The 9,495-nt window shown below is 46.3% G+C and overlaps 1 long non-coding RNA gene across 1 annotated transcript; it reads left to right on the top strand.

Annotated features, from left to right (window-relative positions):
- Window positions 1-7,199: 7,199 nt before the first annotated feature.
- LOC108801715 lies at window positions 7,200-9,285 on the top strand. The gene is made up of 2 exons (XR_001942164.1): window positions 7,200-7,255; window positions 9,243-9,285. It is a non-coding gene; the product is annotated as an uncharacterized LOC108801715 (long non-coding RNA).
- The last annotated feature ends 210 nt before the right edge of the window (window positions 9,286-9,495 follow it).

Genomic DNA, 9,495 nt, shown 5'->3' on the forward strand with positions numbered 1-9,495 from the left:
AAGGCAGAGGGGGACCGGCCGCCGCAGCAGTGGTCACTCTTCTCAGGAGGAGAGAGCTGAAGCCGGCACACAGTAGTGACATCTGTACACATTCTTCTCCTCCTTGGCCACTGCAGCCACAGAGCGGCTCAGGGGAGAAGAATCTGTACATATGTCACTACTGTGTGCTGGCTTCAGTGATCAGTCTGTCGGCGGCCACCTGCAGCTTCCTCCTCCCACTTCAACTGCTATAGGAGGAAGACTGCAGGAGCACCCAGGCCGACTGAAGACTAAAGAAAAGGACTTGGGGAGAAGTCTGCTGGCATATGGCTGCACCCCCCTCCCCCCACCTCGAGAGAAAGAGGGCAGATCACATCTGTGGGCACTGTATGTTTTTATTTACTCTGCGTCACATCTGCTGACGTCTGCACTGTGCGTCACATCTGCTGACCTCTGCGTCACACCCTGACCTCTGTGCTCTGCGTCACACCCTGACCTCTGTGTCACACCCTGACCTCTGTGTCACACCCTGACCTCTGCGTCACACCCTGACCTCTGTGCTCTGCGTCACACCCTGACCTCTGCGTCACACCCTGACCTCTGCATCACACCCTGACCTCTGTGCTCTGTGTCACACCCTGACCTCTGTGTCACACCCTGACCTCTGTGTCACACCCTGACCTCTGTGTCACACCCTGATCTCTGCGTCACACCCTGATCTCTGCGTCACACCCTGACCTCTGCATCACACCCTGACCTCTGTGTCACACCCAGACCTCTGTGCTCTTCATCTGACCCTGACCTCTGTGCTCTACGTTTATTATTATGGCTCTCTCCCTCCGCCACTCTGCTGGGCCCGGCCGGCCGCACTGAATCGGCCCACGCTGGGACTTTGCAGCTGCCTAATTTGTGTGAATACAGACCGCCCAAGGCTATCAGCGGCGGGAAAATCCCAGAAGGAGAGGCCAGGGGAGTGCACTGTACCCCGGGGGGAGAGCCAGGGTGGCAGTGGACACATAGGCGGTGGGAGAGAAAAGGGGTGGCACAGTAGCAGTGGAAGAGCCAGATTGGGGGGCTTATTTTCTGGCAGTGCCCCCCCCCCCAAGACTAGACTCTAGATCTGCCCCTGGGTGGGGCTGCCCCCAGGGTGTGAGCCTTTGCTGATACTGGCTCTGTCAGCATTCTAGGGTCCCACAGCATACACCAGGAGAGCCACCCTGAAACAACTACTGCATTTGGCTATTCACTCACTGCCGTTTGGCCCCCGTGAGAATAGGGGCGAATGGCAGCGAGTGAGCTGCCAGAGCTTCGACTCAGCCGATCCAGATGTTGGATCGGCTGAGTCGAAGTTACCTTTTCTTCAAGCTGGGCCACCTTTTCTTCAAGCTTCCGGTGATCTGTGAACCGGAAGCTAACGTGCGGACTAAGGAGCGGGCGTGCAACATGCAGGGGTGCCGGCATGCTTGGACTGAAGCTTGGGACCAGATCTGGGGACCGGAGGCTGTGGAGCCGTGGAGCCAGGGAGTCGGGACCAGTGACAGAATATGTCAGAATGTTTATACTGCTCTGATATACAGTACTGTTTATGGAAACAAATGAAACTCTATGGTTAAGGAGATTCCCAATGTATTTCCATAAATCAAAATTTACGCGAGTTCTTTCATTTGCGCTGACTTCGAAGACAAGAGGAATACCAAAGTATACAAAATATAGATATTTATTTATCAAAAATCAGTGCAAAATAATAATGAAATATAATTGGTGACAAACAAAGAATATGGATCAAATAATATCAATCAATTTGATAACACAAGTAATGCATAAAAATGTAACCACTGGATATTAATTCAACAGATAAATGTAACCAAGATAAAACAACTTTGTAAATGTAATGGGTGTCTTTCAGTATCACACAGAATAAGAAAACGAAAGGCTCAGAATTGACATGTAACAGACGCTTGAGAGGATCCTAGGATCGGAGGAGGAGCAAGTGTTGGAGCGGTGGAGAGAGCAGACAGACATAGAGTGGAGAGACCGGACAGACGGGCGGACGGACGATCGGACGGACACTGATTGAGAGAAAGTGGCTGGAGGAGGAGAAGGATCGGAGGATGTATTTCATTGTATTACAGTATATTGAATTGTATATCTTACAGAATTGTATTACTTGGCTGAGAGGTGAGGAGACTGCTGGGGCTCTAACAGTGTTGGGACATATAGGACATCTAAAATTTAACGGTTGGGCATTTAGTGTGTTAAGGGCACATACTGCTGGGCATTAAGAATATAGAAGTACATAAGCGGTTGGACATAGAGGAATACTACTGGGCATAGCGTTTAACTGCTGGGCATAGCGTTATAACTGTAGTGCAGTAACTCCAGGACTATAGTGCAATAACTGCAAAGCTGCAGTGTAATTAATTAATTAACCCCAGGGCTGCAGTGTAATTAACCCCAGGGCTGCAGTGTAATTAACCCCAGGGCTGCAGTGTAATTAACCCCAGGGCTGTAGTTTAATTGACCCCATGTCTGTAGTGTGGTTAACCCCAGGTCTGTAGTGTGGTTGACCCCAGGTCTGTGGTGTAATTAACCCCAGGGCTGTAGGGCAATAACTCCAGGACTATAGCAAAATACTCCAAAGCTATAGTGTAATTAAATCCAGGTCTGTAGTGTGGTTGACCCCAGGTCTGTGGTGTAATTAACCCCAGGGCTGTAGGGCAATAACTCCAGGACTATAGCAAAATACTCCAAAGCTATAGTGTAATTAACCCCAGGTCTGTAGTATAATTAACCCCAGGTCTGTAGTATAATTAACCCCAGGTCTGTAGTATAATTAACCCCAGGGCAGTAGTATAATTGACCCCAGGTCTGTAGTATAATTAACCCCAGGTCTGTAGTATAATTGACCCAGGGGCTGTGGAGCAATAGATCCCAGGGCTTAGTGCAATAACTACAGGACCTTAGTGCCTTAAACTCCTGGCAAGTAGTGTAAAAACTTCCAGGGGTTTAATTTAATATAATAGCTCCAGGGCTTCAGTAAAATAACCTCTGGGAGGTAGCTTAAAAACTATTGGGGGTAGTGAGTGAAATTGCCACTTGAGAATCATTGACCCTAAATTAATAAATAGAGTATATAAAAAAAAAAGGGGGGGGGGTGTCTTCCATGAGTGGGTATGCAACCAGGTGCACGTCATGCGCAATGTATGCATTTCTTGAACATGCGTTCGAGGGGGAATACATCTGCGCTAGATGTGAGCTAGTTGTTTGTTTGAATGCCCAGCTTCTGGTTCTAAACAACAAACTGGCAACACTAAGGAGCATAATCAACATGGAAAGGGTCTGGACCTGACGCACCAGGCTCTAATGGAGGGCCGCCTAGACGTGGAGGGGGGTGTGTAGGAGCAGGATCAAGAGGTGGGCAGCTGGGTTACCGTTAGAAGGATAGGGAGAGGGAAAAGTTCAGGGGCGACACTCAGTGGCGTAACAATCACCATAGCGACCCAGGCGGCCGCTATGGGGCCCGCGGCACGGGGGGGCCCGGCCAGGACATCTCTCTGATGCCATGCGGGCCGCCTGGGTCGCTATGGCATCTCGCTCGGACAGGAGGAGAAGGAGGCGGACAGAGGATGAAGGCTGACAGGTAAGAGGGCTTGACCGCCCACCTGAGACCCTGCAGAGCCTACCATAGAGAGTCTATGGTGGGCTCTGCAGGGTCACCCTTAGGTGGGGTGTTTAGGTTATCAGGTAGGCGTAACTAGAAATCACAGGGCCCCATACAACATTTTGCTATGGGGCCCTGTGATTAAAGGATGGGAGCAGGATGGAGGGTCAGGATAGGCAGATCTTGGTGGTGGGGGATTCCATCATCAGACGGACAGACAGGATAATCTGTCATCGGGACCGTGAGCGTCAAACAGTCTTCTGCTTACCGGGGGCTTGTTGCGGAACGAACGGACAGGTTACTGGATGGGGTTGCGCACGACCCAGCTGTCATGGTTCACATCGGCACCATGCCAATGACAGAATAGGAGGCAAATGGTGTGTCCTAAAAAGTGATTTCAGAGACTTAGGTGCTACGTTGAAGAGAAGGACCTCCACAGTAGTATTCTCTGAGATACTGCTGGTGCCAAGAGCCACTCCAGACAGACAGCGAGAGTTGAGGAACTTAACAAGTAGCTGCGGAGCTGGTGTCGGAATGAGGGCTTTGGTTTCCTGGAGAACTTGCCTGACTTCTCAGTCGGTCACCAGCTTTTCAGCCGAGACGGGCTGCATCTTAATGGGGAAGGTGCAGCATTTCTGGGGAAAAAAATGGTTAAAAGACTGGAGGATCTTTTAAACTAGATAATGGGTGGGGGGGGGAATAAAATAGATACTTTTAATATAGAACAAGTAAACACGGGGACAAATAATACAAAGGGGAGTTATACAAGGGTAGATATTGGGCTCGCTCCAGTCAACATAGACAACGGAGACCATATAGTGAATCAAATCGCCCCAGTTAATCAAATTAGTAATGGACCACCCATAGTAAGGCAAAATAAAAAAGGCAGTAGGGAGCAAGAAAAGGGTAAACATTGAATCCATAGTAATGCAAAAATCAAATGTATGTACACCAATGCCAGACGTCTAGCACATAAATTAGTAGAGCTTGAAGTTATGCTACTCGAAGAGGACTTCGATATAGTGGGAATAGCGGAAACTTGGCTAGACAGTGCACATGATTGGGCTACTAATATAGAAGGGTACAACCTGTTCAGGAGGGACAGGCTTGGGAGAAGGGGGGTGGGGTATGCATGTATGTCAAAAATAATCTAAATATGCACATACGGGACGATATCATGACAGATAGTGGAGATGACATGGGATCCTTGTGGCTAGAACTAGACAGAACGGACGCTAGCCGTAAACTTATTGTGGGCGTTTTTTATAAACCACCGAATATAGGGGAGGAGGAGGAGGCTCATCTACACTCCCAAATAGAAAAAGCTGGGAAGCAGGGTAATGTTGTTGTGATGGGTGACTTAATTTATCCAGACATCAATTGGTCTAATGGAACCTCCCATTCAACAAAGGCGGGCCGCTTTCTGAACATGTTGCGAGACAACTTCATGGATCAGATGGTGGAGGTTCCAACTAGGAATAATGCAATCCTAGATTTAATCATTGCTAATAATGGGGAGTTCATTGAGGATGTTGCAATTGGGGAGACACTGGGTAACAGTGATCACTACGTGATCACCTTCAATATTGGGTACACGAAAGGGAAGGGGGACGGTCGGACAAGTACCCTAAACTTCAGAAAGGCTAACTTTGATAAACTGCGCCACCTAGTGGGGGACATCAAAAGGGAAAACCTATTTCGTGACCTGAACACGGACCAGAAGTGGGCTTGTTTTAAGAACACATTACATAATGCTATTACCAAGTGTATACCATTGGTAACAAAAGTAAAAGATCAATAACTAAGCCTGTATGGCTAGATAAAACTGTAAAACAACACATTAGGGACAAGAGAGTAGCATTTAGAAAATATAAGATGGAGGGGGCGGCATTGGCATTCCAGAACTACAAAGAATGTAATAAAAGATGTAAACAAGTAATTCAGGCAGCTAAAATAGAGTGCGAAAAGCATATTGCCACAGTTAGTAAAAGGAACCCCCCAAAATTCTACCAATATATAAACAGTAGAAAGGTGAGAAAGGAGCAGATAGGCCCAATAAAGGACGAAAAGGGAAAGTTAGTCACAAATGACAAGGAAAGGGCCGAGGCGCTGAACACTTTTTTCTCCTCAGTATACACTCAGGAAAAGGACGGGTTTCATGGGGATTGAAAACACATAGTTCATCACAAACTATACCACAGTGGCTGAAGGAAGCCGGGGTTCAACATAGACTTAAACTACTTAATGCAAATAAAGCATTAGGACCAGATAACCTGCACCCCAAGGTACTTAAAGAACTCAACAAGGTTATAACGAGACCATTATTCCCCATTTATAAGGACTCCGTAATGACTGGTAGTGTACCAAGCGACTGGCGGAAGGCTACGGTAGTACCTATATTCAAAAAGGGGTCAAGATGCCAACCTGGGAACTACAGACCAGTCAGTCTTACATCAATAGTATGCAAACTGCTGGAGGGAATGATTAAGGACTACTTAGTAGAGTATGTTCAGGATAATGGTATAGTAAATGACAACCGGCATGGATTTAGGAAGGATCGTTCCTGCTAGACCAACCTACTGACATTCTATGAAGAGGTGAGTAGAAATCTGGATGGAGGGAGGTCGGTGGTCGTTGTATATCTGGACTTTTCAAAAGCTTTTGACACAGTACCACATAAACACTTGCTACACAAGCTGAGGTCTATGGGTATAGACAAAATGGTATGTACATAGATAGAGAGCTGGCTACAGGAACGTGAGAGTACAGAGAGTATCGATAAATGGCACCTTTTCAGATTGGTCTAAGGTCATGAGCGATGTGCCTCAGGGTTCTGTGCTGGGACCCATGCTATTCAACCTGTTTATTAACAATATCGGCTAGGGTGTGAAAAGTAATTTTTCGGTGTTTGCTGATGATACTAAAATCGGGAGGGTAATAGACACTGAATTAGACACTATAACATTACAGGGGGATCTGGATAAAATAGGGGAGTGGGCACCTATATGGCAGATGAGGTTTAATGTCGATAAATGTACAGTAATGCACTTTGGGGTTAAAAATAGGCAAGTGGGCTACACAATTATGGGAATACCCCTTGGGAAGTCGGAAAGGGAAAAAGATTTGGGGGTCATTGTAGACCACAGACTGAATAATAGATTGCAATGCCAGGCCGCGGTAAACAAAGCGAGCAGAGTTCTGTCTTGTATTAAAAAGGGAATGTACTGCAGAGACAAGTCTATAATTTTGCCACTTTACAGATCACTGGTTCGGCCTCATCTGGAGTATGCGATCCAGTTTTGGGCACCAGTCCATAGAAAGGATGTCCTTGAGCTGGAAAGAGTCATGCAGAGCATGTTCGGCTGACCGAAGTGCAGCCAATGTATGGCTGAAATCAGCCGTACATGCCAGAAGTTAATCGCCGAACTTTGTTCGGCTCGCTTCACTTCGGCTGGGTTATTCACTCGACTGCCTTTGGCAGCTTTGTAAATAACCCCCATAATGTATATTTCTGTGTACGCCTTTGAACTGCTCTCATATACTCTTATTACTTCTCTTTAGATGCTGAAGACACCAAAATAATGAAGAGTAAGTTGAGTGAACTGGAGAACAGAGGTGAGAACCAAACAGCTCTGTGTTATTTTTTTGTATGGCGTGTGGGTGTAACAAATCTAAAGATTTACGTAGCAAACTCTCAAAACTTGGCAGACGCATCAAGTACTCTGCAGCCAGGCACACATTTATTTGCTCAGAAAGTATTGCTTGCTAGGGAGCCAGATAGAACCTCCCACATTCTGAATCTGTAATATCTCTGCATATCCCTGGTAGGACACAGCCAGAAGCACCATGTTCCACCAGGTAGGGCTGATTTGAGGCAGTAGAGGCTCCCTCCTTGGGCAATGTGGTGGTGGGGGTGCACCCAGGGTGGGAGCCTTTGCTGATACTGCCTCTGTCAGCATTCTAGGGTCTCACAGCATACACCACAAGAGCCACCCTGACACAACTACTGCATTCGGCTATTCACTCACTGCCGTTCGGCCCCTATGAGAATAGGGGCGAATGGCAGCGAGTGAGCTGCAGGAGCATTTGGCTCAGCCGATCCAAATGTTGGATCGGTTGAGTTGAAGTCCTTCTGCACTTTGGCTCATGCAGAGCATGTTCGGCTGATCGAAGTGCAGTCAAAGGCAGCCGATGTACGGCTGAAATCAGCCATACACGCCAGAAGTTAATAGCCGAACTTTGTTCGGCTCACTTCACTTCGGCAAGGTTATTCACTCGGCTGCCTTCGGCAGCTTTGTGAATAACCCCCATAATGTATATTTCTGTGTACGCCTCTGAACTGCTCTCATATACTCTTATTACTTCTCTTTAGATGCTGAAGACACCCAAATAATGAAGAGTAAGTTGAGTGAGATGGAGAACAGAAGTGAGTAACCAAACAGCTCTGTGTTATTTTAATGTATGGCGTGTGGGTGTAACAAATCTGAAGATTTACATAGCAAACTCTCAGAACTTGGCAGACGCATCAAGTACTCTGCAGCCAGGTGCACATTTATTTGCTCAGAAAGTATTGCTTGCTAGGGAGCCAGATAGAACCTCCCACATTCTGCATCTGTAATATCTCAGCAGTCCCTGGTAGGACACAGCCAGAAGCACCATGTTCCACCAGATAGGGCCGCATTGAGGCAGGAGAGGCCCCCTCCTCGGGGAATGTGGTGGTGGGGGTGCATTTAGGGTGGGAGTCTTTGCTGATACTGCCTCTGTCAGCATTCTAGGGTCCCACAGCATACACCATGAGAGCCACCCTGGAAACAACTACTGTAGAAGTATTATTTGTCAAGCTGACCTTGTCCCTGCACTGCCCCCAAGATATACTATATTGCACACACAAGGATGTAGTAACTATGTGGGTGGCACAATGGCATAGTGGTTAGCACTTCTGCCTTGCAGCACTAAGGGTCTCTGGTTCAAATATTGGTCAGGACACTATCTGCAAGGAGTTTGCATGTTCTCCCTGTGCTTGCGTGGTTTTCCTCCGGGTACTCCGGTTCCCACCCACACTCCAAGGACATGCTGGAAGGTAAATTGGCTCCTGTTTAAATCGGCCCTGTATGTATGTGATATAGGGACTTTAGATTGTAAGCTTGATTGTAGGGACTCATGTGAATGTGCAGCTTTGTAAATTATTGGCGCTTTATAAATATCTGTAACAAATAAATAAATTAAGAAGACCTGGATAAAAAAGGGGGATGGGTGGAGACTTTGCAGATGAGATTTAGTGTTGAAAAATGCAAAGTTATACATTTGGGTGCTGAAAATTTAAGAAGACTGACCTATGAGTATAATCCCTGTATTAGCAATTAAAACTTGCCAGGGTTCTAACACCTCCCCCACTCTATCCCAAACTACAAAAATAAGATTCAGCATTAGTTATGCTTAATTAGTATCAGTTCAGTAATTTTTGAATGTCATTACATATGTAGTGAGAACTCAAGACTCTTTATTGAAGGTCATACAATATACAAATACATTGTGTTAGTTTTATGATATTATTTATTTACCAATAAAATAATAATTTTGTATTTGTTTTTAGCCACTGCAGTCAACGAGCGAACTTTAGAACTTCAGAGAAATGTAGAAAACCTAAAAAAAGTAAGTCAATGATTCTGTTTGTGTATTACTAGATATTCCCCTCATCTCCTCATCTAGATATTATCTTTGCAAGTTTTATATAAATAATGGTTATTTTTATGCAAAGGAAGCCTGTTATAGGAGAAACATAGAGGCCGCCATTGCTGAGACCTCTTCTGAAAAAGCTAACTGCCTGACTGTTTTATGTTCAACTTCTCACCTCC

This window comes from Nanorana parkeri, unplaced genomic scaffold (genome assembly GCF_000935625.1).
Source record: "Nanorana parkeri isolate BGI_ZX_2015 unplaced genomic scaffold, ASM93562v1 scaffold2457, whole genome shotgun sequence".
Classification (NCBI taxonomy): Eukaryota; Metazoa; Chordata; class Amphibia; order Anura; family Dicroglossidae; genus Nanorana; species Nanorana parkeri.